Genomic DNA, 18,030 nt, shown 5'->3' on the forward strand with positions numbered 1-18,030 from the left:
CTGTCATCTATCCCCGCCATCTCGGTCCCATCCCCATTGAAGAAAACACCTCTCCCATGAAGGCCCAGCTGACCCTGTCGAAGGCTTACTCGGCGTCGACTGCCTACAGAAGAGCTCCTTCCTCACGGACCACCCTCGAGTTGAGCACATAGAGGGGCTTTCGCATGTTGTCGGAATCTTATCTGTTTAGTACGAATCCCACTTGATCTGGGGGGGATCAGGCGTGGAAGGCATCTCTAAAGACGGGTTGCCAGGACCCTGGCAAGATCTTAGCATCTAGGTTCAGGAGGGGATAGGCCTGTATGAGCCACAGTCTGCAAGGTCTTTACCTGGTTTGGGTATTACAGTAATTAGGGCCTGTAGGAACGTTGGTGGGCTTGAGTCCTGATTTCTAATTTGATTAAATAATTAATAATAATAATTAAATAATTTGGCCAATGGTTTCGTCAGAATGGGCTGACACTGTTTGTAGAAGTCCGCCGTGTACCCATCTCCCCCTGAGGCTGTCCCCACCTTCAATCTCTTAATGGCACAGGTCACCTCATCTGTTATTTCCCCCTCTAGATCCTCACGCTCTGGTTCAGTAAGCCTGGGTAGGGGGATGTTTGGGGGCCAGATATGCCTGAATCTCTTCCACCGATTCACCCCCTTGTGTAGTTTTCTGTAAAAATTGGCGAAGCATTCTGCTATTTCCTCCCTTTTCTTACACATGGTGCCCCCTTTGTCCCTGATGGGTACCACCCTCCTTTAGGTTCTACATCCCCTTGCCCTGTGTGCCAGGGGGGTCCCCACCATGTCTCCACATTAATAGTATCTTTGCCGTGTATACATCAATTTCTTGATCACTTCCCCTATGGGGACCGTGTGCAATGCCCGCCTCTTCTCTTGCATTTCACCCAAGAGGGCTTCCCGGTCCTCCCCCTCGAGATTGTTTGGCCTGAAGGGAACTCAACTCTGTTTGAATCCTACTTTCAATAAGACCCTGTTCCCGCTTGGGTCTAGAGCCTTCGGCTATCAAGAGATCCCGAAAAGTGGCTTTCGCAGCCTCCCACACCGTTACCATGTCAGTTTCCCCATTGTCGTTTGTTTCAAAGTAGGCTATCATTTCCTTCCTCAGGAAGTCACTGAAGACCGGGTCCCTTAAGAGCGTATCATTACACCGCCATCGGGAAGACCTCGTGGACACGGGCAACGTCAAGTTTGCCACTAGGAGTTTGTGGTCGGACCATGTTATCGTTTCCACCCTGGGGAGCTCGGTGGTGCCGCCCCCTTCCTCTGAAAAGAGTAGCAGGTCTATCCTCGTGTATGTGTAGTGTGGAGGAGAGAAACGTGTATCTCCCAGGGTCAGGCCATGCTTTGCGCCATACATCCACCCAGTAATGTTCCCTCAGAGTTTGTAGGGCTAAATTGTCCTTGGTGAGTTCCTTTGTCCCTGCACCCCTCGCCGACCACCAGTCCAGTCGGGGGTCCATTATGAGGTTCAAATCGCCGCCCAACATCATGGCCCCCTCCACCGATTCGTCCATTACCCTGAGAATGTGGGTCCGAAACCGTATTTGGCCTATGTTGGGTGCATACAGGGTGGCTAGTGTAATCCGTTCGCCTTCGCAGGTGCCCTTAGCCCCCAGAAACCATCCTCCAAAGCCCCTCTTGATTACTAATTCTGTAAGGTGGAATGCTTTGCTCAGGAGAATACCTACCCCCTCCTTCTTGGTAGTTCTATGAGAGGCCCAAAAATTCCACCCAATATCCTTTCCCTTTATCATCGATTCCTTTCCCTGTTTATAGTGGGTTTCTTGTAGGAAGGGGACCATTAGCTGTTGTTTGTGGAACATGTTACTAGTCGAGATCTCTTGTTCTGGGAGTTTGAGCCTTTAACATTCAGCGTGCCTATTTTTCCTTCAACCATTTTCATCCTTGGCCACCTTCTCTTTCAACGCCTCTACATATTTCTGATTTGGAGCCCCTTGTGAGATGAAGGGGCGTGGCCCGATCCGGCTGTTCCCTTCCCCGCTACCCTAACAGATAGGTCGCCCTCCCCTTCCCCCTTTCCCCTTTCCCACCCCCTCCCCATCCCTCGTTCCCTCCCTCCCTTCCCCTTCATCAAGGCATTTGTCTTTGTCCCCCAGCACTTGTTGGGGTAGGTCAACGAATCACCAGGGTCTCATCCCCAGCTCAGGGATGTTTAGTTGTCGGGAACCCCTCACCATCTTTATGTCGGAACCGCTCTCGATTCCCGAATATCGAGGGAGCTCCCGTCGGAATCTCAAAATCCTCCCCCCACCTCTGTCGGTTTTGTTGCATTACAAACCGGGCCATGAGCCAGTCAACATCATGGTAACCGCATAGAGTGAACAACTGACTCCTCAACCCTAGGAATAAACATGATGCCAACATGGCATCTGCTCATAGTGACTAGGCGTCGCAGCCTTGAGCGGCTCCGAGGCCCTCGTCCTGGGCCGCCCAACCAGAAGCAACTTTGCTCAGCTTTTTAGGAGACACTGTCAGAGTCACTTCAGGTGTCCATCGGAGGCCGAAGATGGGTGTCTCGCCTTTTGGAAATTATACGCCCCCTTCACCTTGGCTTTAGCTCTGAAGGCTTCGGGCCATTGGAGACCCGGGTGGGGTCCCGCATGTCCACCACTCGGTTGCCCGTTCAGCCGGCTTGATCGCTCACCAGGTCCTCAGTGACACTCCTGAATGTCCTCCTCAGACACAAGATGGTGTTTCTCACTCCAGCAATGCCTGACCCCTTTTTCCTGAAGCCATCTGGTGAGATTTTTTCCTCATCAAGAGGGTGAGGGCCGGGAGGTCCTGAACAATGGCCACTTTGGAGTCCCCATAATGTATACTCTTGAGAGTCTTGGCCTTCTCCAGGATCTGAGCCTTGTCTTTGTAGTAGTGTAGTCATGCCAACACCGAGCGGGGGCCTCCTGTGCGGGGAACCCTGTTCAATTTGATCTCTGGGCCAGCATCCGTCCCCAGGACAATCCTTATGATGTTGTGGACCTTGCCTTCCAAATTAAGCGGGCCCTTGCGCCCAGACTCCACCAGGCCGAAGATGCGCAGGTTGTTTCTCCTCTCCTTATTTTCCATGTTGTCGACCTTGAATCGCAGTTCCTCCTCCCGACGTTGCATCTCCATGAACCTCGCCTCCATTTGAGTTTCCAGGAGTGCTGTGGAAAGTTGGTTATTTTCGACTCCCTCTGTGCCATCCTCCAGAGTGGTCACTTTGGTCATAAGATCTGCCAGCTTCTATCCCATATCTGTCCTTATCCCATGGATTTCCTCTAGGATCATCTGAATGTTGTTTTGGATCGCTTCCAGGTCGGGGGCCAGAGTGGGAATGCCCCCGGAGTCCATCTCGCCTTCGTCGGTGCGGAATTGAAATTTGGAGAGGGCTTCCTTCCAACTCATGGAGGTCTTGTCGGGGTCGGGTATAGCTGTAAAAGCAAGGAAATATCGAGGCTGAGTACCACAAAAGGAAATACACCAAACATGGGCTATAAAGATTCATAGATCTTTAATACTGCGCAGTTACAAAGAAACACAGATCTGATACAGATAGCTATCTGGCTCTCGACACCTGCAATGAGTACCAGCCCGTCAGAGTGAGGAGGGAGCGTGCTGGACATCTAAACATTCGCATTTATATACATTTCCTACAATATTGTCCAGCCCCTCTACAGGTTAAATAATCTGCGGTCTAGAGTTCGTGCCGAGTTCACATATAGCTCATACAATAATATGCACATGGATTACATAGGTTTGTGTTTCCAACAAGTTAAATGGTGAAGTATATTCCTGGATTTAATGTGTTATTCGATCTCTGCTGGAGGATCGGGCATTGTGCTCGCCAATGAACCTCTTGTCTGCAATAAGCACATTGGTTCGCGTGTACAGGACCCAACGGCACAATAAACTGTGGAACATACTGTCCCCTAAACTGTTTAGTACCCCCTCTAGGACCTCTAACAATCTGTTGCAACAAAACCTTAGTTTTCAAGTCTCCCTTTTTCTTTTCAATCCTTTCTTTCTCATTCTCCAGCATGGGGTCTGGCATGAATTCACATGCTCATGAATATTCCCCGTCGTCAGGCTGGGAATCCTCAGTAAAGAACAATCAGTATCAGTTTCGTTTCTGATCTGTCTTTCGTAGTAGTAACCAATCACTGATCTCTGCGTCATACTGACCACAGCCAATGACTGCCATCTCCCTAAGCCCCACCTCTGGCAGCCATCTTCAGATTGTTACCGCACGTTCAAGTGTTGGGATCCTCGTGCTATTGCTCTCGAGCTTTAGTGCTTTTTTCGCGCTTTTTCTTAGGAAAATGTTCTCTTTTTCGGTCAAAAGAGCCTCAAGCTCCACTGTTTCTTTATCCGATCAACGGGGACCCGTGTCGGATCCTTCTACGCCCCTCAAGGGTGAAGATTTCATCGAGCCACGCTTTTGGAGGACTCCAGAAGTTTCTCAGGCCCATCTAGATCATGGCCCAGGAAAAGGGAAGCTCGACGCCCGGAAAGCTGTTCAGGGTCTGCCCTGGATGCCAACTTCAGAATGTCTTTAAGGAGGACGAACACTCCCTTTGCCTCTACTGCCTGCATGAGGACAAGACGCACGTGGAAAAGGACTGTGCGTTTTGCAGCAATATGTCGCAGCGGACCATGAAGGACCGCCATCTGCGTCTCGCCAACTGGCTGGAAGGGAAGAGCCCGTCGGGCGAGAAGAAGAAGTCCGAGCGGTCTTCTAAGACCTTTGAGGGCGCCCCGGCGACGGGGGTCCAACAGAAGGCCAAGCACCGCAAGTCCGTTGGCACCAGGAACGCCGAACGGTCGGCTCTACGGGCGCCAGGCAGGGCGCATCCTCCCCGGCGCCATCAACCACGAGCCAACGCTCTGGCTCGGGTAAGAGGAAGGCCGACCCCGGTCGAGCTCGAAGGCTCCATCGGAGGGGGAGCGAGGCGGTCACCCTCCCCCCAAGGAGAAGGCGGTGAGCGCACCTAAGGTGGTGAAAGCCTTGATCCACCCGGCCAAGGCCTCTATCGAGACAGTCGCGGCGGCCCTGGCTCAGCCTGTGGAGGCTACACCAGTGGTGGCGACCTCGGGGCCCAGAGTCTCCCTGCCACCACGGAGAGAGTCCTCTTTCATGCCCATCGACAGGACCCCCGTGAAACCTCAGACGGAGAAGAAAAAGGGGGGGGGTAGGAGGTCGTCGTGGATTCGGCCTCAACCTCTGTGAAGGAGCTGATCGAAGTCTTAAGCCACGGCGTTGGCGTGGAAGAAGACCAGCCTGTGGGGAGGGACCCCCACGTAGGAGACAACGAGAACGTCGAGGGTGCCGACGGGGCTCCTGACCGCCCGTCGGAATCCCCTCAACCAGTGCCGCAAGACAACTCGGTGCCATTTTGTTGGCTATACAGTCCTTATGCTCGGAGATGAGGACGAGATTGCTGTTACCACCAACGGAGGAACCGCTCCCGACGGGGGACCCGGAGCCAGGCCCTTCTGGGAGCCCTCCTCCTAAGAGAAGAAGGATTCATCCTCCACCTCCTTTTCAACCATCGCGCCCTGCTCAGCCCTCCTCTCTGTCCACGACCCGTGGGGATGATACGGGGACTGACACGGCCGCGACGGGTACAGACGACGAGGTTTACGACGAGGATCTTCCGTCGTCACCTCCTCCCCGGGCTTCCCCGCCCGATGAGATTGGATCGTTTCATGCCATGATCGCCAGGGCATCCGAGCTTTTCCAGCTCTGCCCGGAAGAGAAGAAGAAGGAAGGTTTCCTTTATCAACGGCGCGAGACCAAGAGGAAGACGGTCCTCGCTGTACCTCTACTGGACGATAACTGGGATGAGGGTTTCGCCCTCCTCAAGAACCCATCCACAACGCCTGCGAGAAGGGATCGGTACGAGAAGAAGTACCGGGTCCCGGACGCGGCCCCCTTGTGCCTTCGGGCACAGCCGACCCCGGACTTGGTCGTCTCCGCGGCGGCCAGGAAGAAAGCGGGGGGCCTCGGCCTCTACGTCATCCTCCCCGCCGGACGGCGAGGGAAAGAAATTGGACACGATGGGACGCAGAGTCATCTCATCGGCAGCGACGACGATTAAGGCTGCCAACGCCTTGGCTATCGTAGCCCGCTACGACAGGGAGTTGTGGTACAAAATCGCCCCCCTGCTGGACTTCTTACCAGACGACAAGAGGGCGGAGGCCCTAGAGATCTTGCAGGAAGGAGAAGTGGCGTCGGACCACGCCATTACTATAGCGATGGACATCGCTGACACTGGATTTCGCCAGTTGGGCAACGGCGTGTACCTTAGACAGCGCGGATGGCTCAAGGCAACTGACTTCTGTCAGGACGTGCAGACCAGAGTCTTGGACATGCCGTTCGATGGGAGCAACCTGTTTGGGAAAACAGTGGACGATTCCCTACAAGCCATCAAGACGGACACGGAGATGGGCCGGGCTCTTGGTGTTCTCCAGCAAACGGCCGTCCTTTCGGAGCGGCGGAGGCAAGCAGGGTGCCTCCAAAGGTTCCGGCGGCGGATTTTCCACCTATCGTCAAGCGCCCCGTTCGTCATCACAGGAAGCCTACAGGGGACGAGGCAAGTCGGGCGGACCCCGCCGTCGTCGCCAAGGAGGACAAGGCGGCAAAGCCTCGTCGAAGCAGGACTGAACCGGCCGTGGGTTCGGGCCCCTACCGAAGCACCCCGGTGGGAGGCCGGCTGGCGAGCTTCGTCAGCGTGTGGGAGTCCATCTCCACCGACCGTTGGGTGCTGGACGCCCTGGCCCAGGGTCACGTGCTCGAGTTTCTAAAGAAGTGCCCGCGCGTCCCCCCCGTGGCCAGGAAGGAACATCACGTCCCTCAACTTCTCTTGGAGGTAAAGGCGATACTCAAGAAAGGCGCCATCGAGCTCGTCCCAAAGAGGCTTCAGGGATCCCATCCTGGACCTACGACGACTGAACAAATTCATCAATGCACAGAAGTTCCGGATGGTCACCCTCCAGCACGTCCTGGGTCAACTGGAGGAGGGCGATTTCCTGTCGTCGTTGGATTTGGAGGATGCCTACTTCCATATCCCCATCCTAAAGGGACACCGAAAGTTTCCCAGATTTGTGGTCCAAGGGCGTCACTATCAGTTCAGAGCCCTTCCCTTCGGATTGAGGTCGGCACCCAAGGTGTTTACCAAGTGCCTCGCACCGGTGGCGGCGCGGCTTTGCCTGGAGGGGATCCACGTCTACCCCTACCTGGACGACTGGCTCATCCGAGCAAAGACAAAGGAGCTTGCCGCAGAGCACACGGCGAGGACCGTCCAACTACTCACGGACCTGGGATTCTCCATAAACTACGCCAAGTCCCACCTGGTGCCCGCGCAAGACGCACTGTTTCTGGGAGCGAAGCTCGACACAGTGGCGCTTCTGGCCTCTCCGTCGGAGGAAAGGACGAAGGCCATCTTGGGCAAGGTGCAGCGGATGCTGGTTGCGGACGCGGCCAGTGTGAGGTCCATCAAGTCCCTCCTCGGAATGATGTCTTCTTGCATTTATCTCATCCGCCTGTGCAGGCTTCGGATGCGTCCGTTACAGGAGTTCCTGGATGCTCGCTGGATCCAGACGATGGTCAGCTTCGAGGACAGGATCACACTCAACGAGAGCTTCCGACGAGCGATCCGGTGGTGGGGCACCCGCGCGCATCTGACGGCGAGCATGGACTTCCAGACCCCGGGCCACCAGAAGACAGTGACCACGGATGTCTCCCTGGAAGGGTGGGGAGCGCACACCGAAAATCTGCATGCGAGAGGCCTTTGGCTGCTGACGGAGAAGTCCCTCCATATCAACGTCCTGGCACATCCGTGCAGTGTTTTGGGCCCTCAGGTCCTTTCTTCCGTCCCTCAAGGGCAAGGTGGTGAGGATCTTCACCGACAACACCACCACCATGTTCTACATCAGGAAGCAGGGCGGTACCAGATCCCCAGCCCTGTCCAAGGAGGCGCAGGATCTGTGGCATTGAGCCGTCACCCAAGGGATGTTTCTGGTGCTGTTTCATTTGGCAGGAATAAAAAACACCATCGCGACTCGCTCAGCAGAGAGCTGCGCTCGTGCCACGAGTGGGAACTACGACAGGATCTAGTGGACCGCCTCTTCCGACGGTGGGGGCACACCCCAGATCGATCTGTTTGCGACGGCGACGAACTTCAAGTGCCGGAGGTTTGCCAGCAGGTTTCCCCAGCCGAGGAGCATGGGCGATGCTTTCTTGTTCCCCTGGGAGGGCCTGTTCCTATATGCGTTCCCTCCTTTGCCGCTGCTTTTCCGGCTCATCAACCAGCTCCTGAGGTCACGGTGCAGGATGATACTCGTCGCACCTGCGTGGCCGAGGCAGATATGGTTCCCAGACCTTCTGGACTTGTCAGCGTCCCCGTCAATCAAGCTGCCAGTGGACGCGGATCTTCTCTCCAGGGAAGGAGGCGCCATCCTCCATCACGACCTGAAGTCGCTGAACTTGCAGGCCTGGCTCCTGCAGCGTTAGAGTTTGGAGGCTATGACATACCGGCCGACTGCAGAGAGGTTCTTGCAAAGGCCAGGGCGTCCTCAACTCTTAAATGCTACGGACACAAATGGAAGAGGTTCTCTGTCTGGTGCCACGCACAGAAGATTAACCCTCTACGGATTACGGCTCCTCAAGTACTGCCGTACCTGCTGACGCTGGCCAAGGCTGGACTGGCGCAAGCTTCCATCAAGATTCATCTTGCTGCGATCTCCCGATACACCAGAACCACGGGACTGACGTCTTTGTGGTCTCATCGTCTGGTGAAAGAATTCATGAAGGGACTGTTCATATCGTTCCTGCCGGCGTGGGAGCTCAATGTGGTGCTGACCAAGCTCATGGGACCTCCGTTCGAGCCTCTGCACTCAGCTCCGTTGAAATTCTTGTTGTGGAAAACAGCATTTCTTGTGGCCATCACCTCCGCACGACGGGTGGGAGAGATCCAGACCCTTTCCTGCAAGCCCCCGTATTTGACTTTTCACGACATGAGGGTAGTGCTCAGGACGCACCCCTCCTTCATGCCCAAGGTGCAGTCGGACTTCCACCTCAACAAACCCTTGGTGTTGCCTGTTTTCTTCCCGTCGCCTTTGTCGCCGGCTGAAAGGACTTTGCACTTGCTGGATGTGGCTAGAGCGCTGAAGTTCTACGTGGACCGCACGAAGAGTTTTCGGAAGACGTCACAACTTTTTGTGAACTTTGGACCTGTCAATCAGGGGAAGGCTCTCTCGAAGGCTTCCATTTCCAGATGGCTCTCCAGCTGTATCATGTACTGTCATAGGTTGGCAAACCGACCGCTGCCTGGCCGTCCGAGAGCCCATTCCACCAGAGCGATCGCAGCTACCACGGCGTTCCTATCTGGTGTGCCCTTGCTGGTCATCTGCAGGGCTGCTACGTGGAGGTCGACGCACACCTTCACGAAATTCTACTGCGTCGATCGGGATTCCAGGGAGGAGTCCAGGGTCGGCCAAGCAGTGCTGCGCAACCTGTTCGCCTAAGGTGAGCCTGGTGAGGAGGTAAGAATTGCTTAACGTTGAGTTTTGGATGTAATGCTTAATGTTGAGCCTTTGCCACCTCCCGTGGTTGTGCATGTGTGTACTGCTATGTATTCTTTTATTCATGAGCATGTGAATCCATGCCAGACCCCATGCTGGAGAAAGGAACAAGTTACTTACCTGTAACTGTTGTTCTCCAGCATGGGTCTGGCATGGATTGACATGCATACCCTCCCGCCTACCCCTCTGCGGCTCTTCACTTGGTCATACTGCCACTTCACGTGCTACCAAATCTGAAGATGGCTGCCAGAGGCGGGGCTTAGGGAGATGACCGTCATTGGCTGTAGTCAGTATGATGCAGAGATCAGTGATTGGTTACTACTACGAAAGACAGATCAGAAACAAAACTGATACTGATTTTTCTTTACCGAGGATTCCCAGCCTGACGACGGGGAATATTCATGAGCATGTGAATCCATGCCAGACCCATGCTGGAGAACAACAGTTACAGGTAAGTAACTTGTTCCATCTTGTCACTATTGCTGGTTCAGATGTTTCTCCTTCCTTGGGAACCTCCATGTTCCCCACGTCCATAGGTTCTGTCTTGGTTCTTTTAGGGCACATCCTCGCCAAGTGTCCCCATTCTCCACACTCGAAGCACTGTATTCCCTTGGGAATCACACTTGGTGCTCGAATTCCGGCGGGACTTTCACTACTGGGTCGTACTCTAGTAGGCTCCCAATCTGTTTTCCTGAGCATTGAGTTGGGCCATCTTGAAGCGCCTAGGCTCTTGGAAGTAGAGTTGTTGAAGTTGACATTTGGTTTGGTGTTTGTCAAATAATTCATTGAGCCTCCCTGACCAGCTTTTTGATACGCGGAGGCGATGTTAACGGCCTCCACAAGGCTGGGCCGATGATGTTGACGGACCCAGCGCTGCATAGGGATGGGTAGGGCTTCAATGAATTGTTCCATAACAATCTTCTCATTCATTTCTTGAACGGTGGTGTTCGTTGTCTGCAACCACTTATCTCCCAGCTCGTTAACCCTATAAGAGAGTTGACGGGGCGTCTCTTTCGGTTGTAACTTGATCTCCCGGAACTTTAGCCTACAGGCCTCTTCATCGTGATCCAAACGTTCTAGGACCACTCTCTTCATCTCCATATAAGTCGTCTCCCCCGTTGGATTGGCCGCCTGGTAGGCACTCTGCATTTCGCCTGTCATGAGAGGCGCAATATAATGGCACCAGCTTTCATTAGGCCATTGCGCATTCCTCGCCACTCTTTCAAAATTAACAAAAAAATGCGCGGGATCCTCTCCAGTGGCATATTTTTGAAGTACTGAAGCGGGTCTACGTACTGCAGTAGCCTCCAATAATTGGGCTTGTTGGACTTGAATGGCTTGTTGGAACGCCTGTCTATCAGCTTGCACTTGCTGATTCTGTAATTGCAAAGCTTGTTGGAGAAGTTGTTGTCCCTCACTCAGTGTCTTGATGAGTTCTTCCATGGCGTTTTATCACGATCCCACTTCTGACACCAAATTTGTAAGCGTGTACTCTCTATATTTTATGAAATAAGTACGCTGAGACTGAAAGTAGATGTTTTCCTGTTAGTGAAACAACTTTTATTTTGCATTAACTTTCTTTTCTTTTCTATTTTAGGAAAAAGGATACGTTTTCGACTTGGTCGAGGACTTCTTCTGTTGACAGTATCAGGCAGCGGACTTGGTTCCTTCAGGTAAGCCTCGAAAGGTAGAAATGTTCTATTCTCATTTTCTTCAAGTCTCTCTCATAGTTTCTGTCAGTTCATTTCACTACAAACGCCTTTGCCTTTTCTTGTTAATTCACTGCGAATGTTCCCAGCTCTGTGGATCTTAGTCTTTTTTTATCAACTAGCTCTGATGCTTCATTCTCTTTTTGGACTGCAATTTCTTAATCCTTTAACATCTTGTTTAGTAGACTCTTCCAATGGGGAACAGTCTTTTCCGTTTGCAATATCCACTGTACACATACACGTGTGCACGCACTTAAGCTCCTCTCTCACTCCGGCACTCTTCGGCTCACATGTCGCTTGATTGGTTTAATGTTTTCCCTTGAGACTGGCTTACAGCGTCTCTCTTCATCAAGTCTCTAGTCCCTTTTATACGCTGTGGGCTTGTTGAGGCTTCTGCCTTCCAGTCGCACTTCCTTTTATTGACTCGGCAGTGGCTAGAAAGCTCCGCCCCCAGCTGACTGTTGAATGAGCCTCAGTGACACCGTTGCACACACCCAGCTGCTACACGGGAGTTCCGCCCCTTCAGCACACAGCGTTTCTGCCCCTCGTCTTCACTTCACGTAACAGCGCGTTCCTCACTTCATGTTATGCTCCCTTTCGTTGTAACGATCTTCGAATCGTCTGTTTCGGAAGGGATCTCCCCACTGCACTTGTTTCATAGGGGCGTCGCTTCTCTCACTCCTCCTCCCCTCTTTATACTAGCGTGACGGCCTCTCACTCACCTTGACACGCTGATCACGGCATGAAGATCTCAGAACTGGCAGCACACAGCGATTGACGGATCGCTCCATGAACTTCAGCAACATTTTCTAACATAAGCGCAACGGCGCAACTTTTACTACTTTAAGTTAAAACGGTCTTCCTTGTTTTCTTTCCGGACCTCCTCAGTAAACCCAGCTATAACCGTCGTTTTCCTCCTCCAGCTCCTCCCTTTCCTAGCAACCAGCAAAAACAAAAGAAAAAGGTCAACAGCTTGAATCCCTGCTGTGATTGGCTAAACACACTGTCAATTAACCTCTCCAGCTGACAGAAATATTTAACCCTTTGATGCCCTGCTTATGCTGGTATTGCCAGAGCCAACGCCTGACGGAAGATCTCCTGTGCACTTCAGAGTGGATCCATCACAGTGTCATATACTTCTACGGGAGATATCGACATGTCTGAAATCCATCTAATTGAATCTTTTGTGCAAATTCATGTTTCCTCACTCATCGACTTACAAAGAGGAAGGAACCGTTTCTGTACAAAAATAGCGTTCAAACTATCACCATCAATTTCTTCATTCAGTAACCTTTCCAACTCCCTTCTATACTCAAAAACTCTCTCGTCATGCTCATATACTTTCTCCGCAGTATCTCTTAAATATGCTAAAACATTCAGATCCCTCAACCCTTTTGGGAGATCTACATCATTCAGTCTGTTCCATAAGATAAATAAATTCCCAGTCCTTCGATAAAAACATTTTTCTCAGGAAAACCTTCTACATTACAGAGTGTGGCAAAAACATCAGATTGTTCACCCTTCTCAATGCACTGTCTAGCCGATGCAGTCAAATCGCGCTTTCTCTCTTTAGACACAGTACTGCGAGTTACAATCTTTGATTCCGCTCCCTTATCAACTACAAGCGGAACAGAACCACTTGGAAGAGGAGACATATCTTGTACAATCGGTAACAAAGGTGCTGTCACTGGTGCAGAAGACAAATCTATCAGACCCGTAACAGTAGGCAAAGGCGGAGGTACAGGTGGAGGAGCAGCAATAGGAGGAGGAACAATAACCAGAGGAAGAGGAGCAATAGAAGGAACAATAGGAGGAGCAGGGATTACTACAGGAGGAGGAACAACAGCAAGAAGAGATAAAGCAACAGGAATAGGAACATATGGAGGTGGCGCACCGTGGCACAAGGCCTTCATTCATTTAGAAACTTGTCAATTAATTCATCAGTCACATGAAAATCTTTAGACGGATATATTTTCTGAATACCAAGTTGAAAAACCCTATCCATATTTCTAACTGACTCTGACTGTTTACTTTGATCATACAATAACGCTTTCTCAGTGTTGGATATATGTCGGCGCGCATGTTTCTCTCTACTTTTAAGTTGCTGCATAGCTTCTTTTTTCCAGTTTTGTAATACATCAAATGATGCAGGTCTAGCTTTTTTCTTTAACAATATAGACTCTAAATATTCTATACAAGGAATCTCAAAGCTACCATTGGTTGGCCACTGAAGTTCTGAAGCATGTCTAGTTTGTCTGTGCCAAATATCATTAAACACTACACTGCCAATGCCATGCTTACAGTTCATAGTACTGGCCGGCGACCCCTCCTGTGGCGCTGGACGGCTAAATTCCAAAGATTGTCTGTCTCTGCGGGATAATGCCCTGAAACAGGCAGGCAATTTCTCAGGCATATCAGATTCCTAGTGTTACCTGGTCAATAATTGTTCTCGCGAGGACAATATGCCAAAATCAAATTATCAGGATACTTAAGAATCGGGTCACGACTCACCTGATCAAAGAACTAAAGGAGGTCCGATCGGATTTCAAAGGACAACTAAGGACCCTCGTGGTTGGTGATTTTGGCAAAACTGCCCGCCTTGATATATGGACCCTCGTCAAGATGCCGTCTCGGACCGCGGGATGACCGTCCAGGGATCGGGTCATGCAGTACCCTTGAGGTATCGCGTCTCATCCAAGAAGGGGCCCCCTTTTTCACCGTCCGATCCCGGTCCGACAGCCGCGTCAACACTTCAACGAGATGGCCTCAATCTTGAGGATCCCTATTCGGGCGCCATCTGTAAAAACAAGGAAATATCGAGGCTGCGTATCACAAAAGGAAATACACCAAACACGGGTTATAAAGATTCACAGATATTTAATACTGCGCAGTTACAAAGAAACGCAGAACTGATACAGATAGCTATCTGGCTCTCGACACCCGGCAATGAGTACCAGCCTGTTAGAGTGAGGAGGGAGAGTGCTGGACATCTAAACATTTGCATTTTTATAAATTTCCTACAATATTGTCCAGCCCCTCTACAGGTTCATAATCTGCGGTCTAGAGTTTGTGCCGAGTTCAAATATAGTTCATACAATAATATGCACATGGGTTACATAGATTTGTGTTTCCAACAAGTTACAATGGCGAAGTGTATTCCTGGATTTAGCAGTGAGCCTTTGTACATATCCCTTCACAATGTAGTTCTGCCGATGTCCATGCTCGACATTTACATAACATTGTCATCGATGTCTATTCGTGGATGAGGCCTGTTAGTGCAGACAATACTAGGACAACAAGTCATGCTTGGTGCAAGGTCTCATTACCTAGTCTAAACAGTCAGCCCTTGGACAGTCTAACCATTAACAGAACTCAAAGGTCAGGAAGGCTTGGTTGCAAGTTAGAAACACAGTCCTCCATTTTAGAACAGAGAATCGCATACAAACAGAAATCAAAATGGCGGATAATTCTAAAATGGCGGCGGCTGGGTCTGTGGGGGGGTTACCGGGTACACTTTGGGCTCCTGTCCTCTGGTCCCCACGCGAAGGTCAAGGTATTCCTCTAGGTCTGACATAGCAGCCGGCAGTGGAGGAAGAGCAGCCCAGGTGGGTGACGTTAATGAATGTCGATCTGGTCCAGGGCGGGAGAAAGTACCGTCCGCTGTGCGCCTTAGGGCAAGGGGGGCCTCAGTTCTAGTTGGTTTCACTTGTAATTCTGACAAGAAGAGTTTGTTGGATACTGGGCCATTAGGGGGTCCTCCACAATGGCTCTCTCACCTGGAGTGTGGCTCTAGTTGTGCTCTCCCAGGCGGTGTTGGCAAGGGCGCGCTCCCGCGATAGCCCTGGCTGGGGGGTCTCTGTGATTGATGTGGGGCAGATTACCAATGTTGTGGGGCCCGTGTGTTTGTCCTGCAGCTGGAGGTAGGCAGGTGTGGCGAGCCTTCGTTGCGGCCGTGTCCTCAGTGGTCTTCTGTGTAGGCTTTTTGCCCCCTCTCCCTTTTCCAGTTATATTGTCCTGGGCGTGTGCCTCCCTCCTTTAGGCGGCTGTGGGCCACTTATGATCGAGTCGGGCTCCACTGGCGTGATGTGGGACTCTCAGGTGTCCAGGGTCACCACCAGGGTAGAAGGGGGCCGCACTAAGCCGCTTCCTCGCTCCACTTTGGTACCCCTTGTTGTCCATTATTCCCGCGAGGCGCAGTCGGGGCGCGTTACTGCTCCGGATGAATTGTCTAGTGGGGGGAGGCTGCACTATTGGTTAAAATGACCCTCTCGAGCTCCCCTCTGTCTGTGTTATGTGGTCCCTGTGGCTCACTCTCCTGGGGCCGTGAATGGGGCGCCCCCAGAATCCAGGCTCTGTTACTCAGGTCAAGCCCCCTTGGTAAGTTGTGGGGCTGCTAATCCCCAGAATAAGTCTGCGAGGGGGGGCCTCCTTACCACATAGATTGTTCAGATGTCGCCTTCTCCAGCAGCGGCTACCGGCTCGGACGCGCTCCCGCGTTGGCCAGGTTAAGCCGCGCTGGTAGTTGGAGGAGGATGGCCCCTCCGGGGCAGGCAGTCCCCCTGAACTCCCTAACAACTTTCCTTCGTGCAAATTACTCACTGCCAAGCTGCCCACTGCCAATTCCCAAACTATCACCATTCACCTACTTTACAGAACTCCTGGACCCCCCGGCTCCTTCGAGGAAGACCTCACTACCATCCTCACTAACAACTTAAAAAAACACCTCACAGAGCCTCATTCTAGGAGACTTCAACCTAGGCTTCAAAGACCCCCAGGCTACCATCATTAATAATACCCTGTCAGAATTAGACTTCACCCAAAGAGTGTCCACCCCCAAACACAATAAAGGGAGAACCCTCGACTGGATAGCAGATCACAATTGCGTGACCTCCATCACTGCCAATTCCCCTCATCCATGATCTGACCACCACATCCTCACCTTCAACCTCAAAGCTACAGGTCCCATCACCAACAACTCACTAGCCACAGCTATCCCCACAAGAAATAAGAAAAGCATCACAGCACAAAAACATATCCCCCTCATTCTCCCCACTTTGAACCAACTCTCAGCTGCCACCAGTCCTCACCATCTCGTAGAAGGCTACAACAAAATCATGCTCACGGCCCTAGATTCTATTGATACGCTAAAATTAAGACGAACCAAATTAAAAAAACATCTGAACACCTGGTTCTCTGCCCACCTAAAAACCCTCAGATTAGAGAAACGCAAAAAGGAACAAGCCTGGAGACAATCTCCGACAGACAGCAACAAGCTGATCCTTAATAAAATAACCTCCATATACAAAAAAGAAATCATAACCGCTAAATAAGAATCCTACAACCTGAGAATATCACAAGCCAAATCCAGCACCGAAGAATTATTTACCATCCTTAAAGAGCTGGAAGCACCCATCCTAGCCCCAGATACATGTGTGAAAGACAAACAATGGTGTACTAGCATCCAAAACGCCCTTGCCAACAAAGTCGCAGGCCTACAAACCAAAATCAATAACAAAAAAGAATCTCTAACTAACCTTACCAACTCCACTAACACTCCCCCACATCCAACCCTCTAACCCGCTTTAGCTTCTCCAAAGTCTCCACATTAGAAGTGGAAAAAATCATCTTGAGTCTCAAACCATCAAATTGCCAAGGCGACCCCTGCCCGTCACAAATTATTAAAGATGCAGCAAGAGACCTTTCATCGTTCATCACCAAACTCATTAAAACCTCCTTCTCTTCAGGCATCATCCCCAACAATCTAAAAGAATCCTGGGTCCTCCCCCTACCCAAAAAACCCTCCCTCGACCCCCCCCCCCTACACCTACCAACTACATACCCATTACCACCGTCCCCTTCCTCCTCAACATATTAGATAAGACAGCTTATCTACAAATTCAAAAATACCTTGAATTGAACCATCTCTTGGGAATCAGACAATCTGGTTTCAGACCCCAACATGGGACAGACAGCTCTCATTGATCTTAAGGCTCAAATTGACACCGAGAGATAATGGGAAAACTGCTTTTCTGCTCCTGTTAGACCTCTCTGCAGCATTCGATCTAGTAGATCACAAAGTTCTCTGTAACCACCTAGACTCAGCTGCCCAATTCTCCCAAGAAGCCATTAATTGGATTGAGTCATTCTTGAGTAACAGATCTATGCATGTTTTCTCTACCTTAGGATCAGCTGACTCCATCCCCATCACCTGCGGAGTCCCGCAGGGATCTTGCGTCTCCCCCACACTGTACAACGTGTTCACAAAGCCCCTTTTTGATGATCTTGACGGTCTGGGTATCACCTACAATAATTATGCCGATGATACCTAGATCCTCATCCCGTTGGGGATTACAACAAGGTTTTGGCCTTGGTGAACAGGGTGTACCTCATCATTCAGGCATGGATGGCCTCCCACAGTCTATGCCTGAATGGTGACAAGACGGAGCTCATCATTCCCGGATCCACTACAAACTTAAACAAACTGGATCACAACTACTCCAGCTTGCTCATAGACGGCAACACTATCAAGGTAGCCAAGGAGGTGAAAACCCTCAGTATCTACCTAGACTCTACCCTCTCCTTCCACAAACAGGTTAGCTCCATGGCCTCCTCTACTGCACTACTAAACCTGTAAGCTTATAAGAGCAGCCAAACCCTTCCTATCCACCCAGAGTTGCGTTACCCTTGCCAGAGCCCTTGTACTCTCAAAACTAGACTGCTGTAACAC

This window comes from Ambystoma mexicanum, chromosome 14 (genome assembly GCF_040938575.1).
Source record: "Ambystoma mexicanum isolate Mex_15411 chromosome 14, UKY_AmexF1_1, whole genome shotgun sequence".
Lineage (NCBI taxonomy): Eukaryota > Metazoa > Chordata > Amphibia > Caudata > Ambystomatidae > Ambystoma > Ambystoma mexicanum.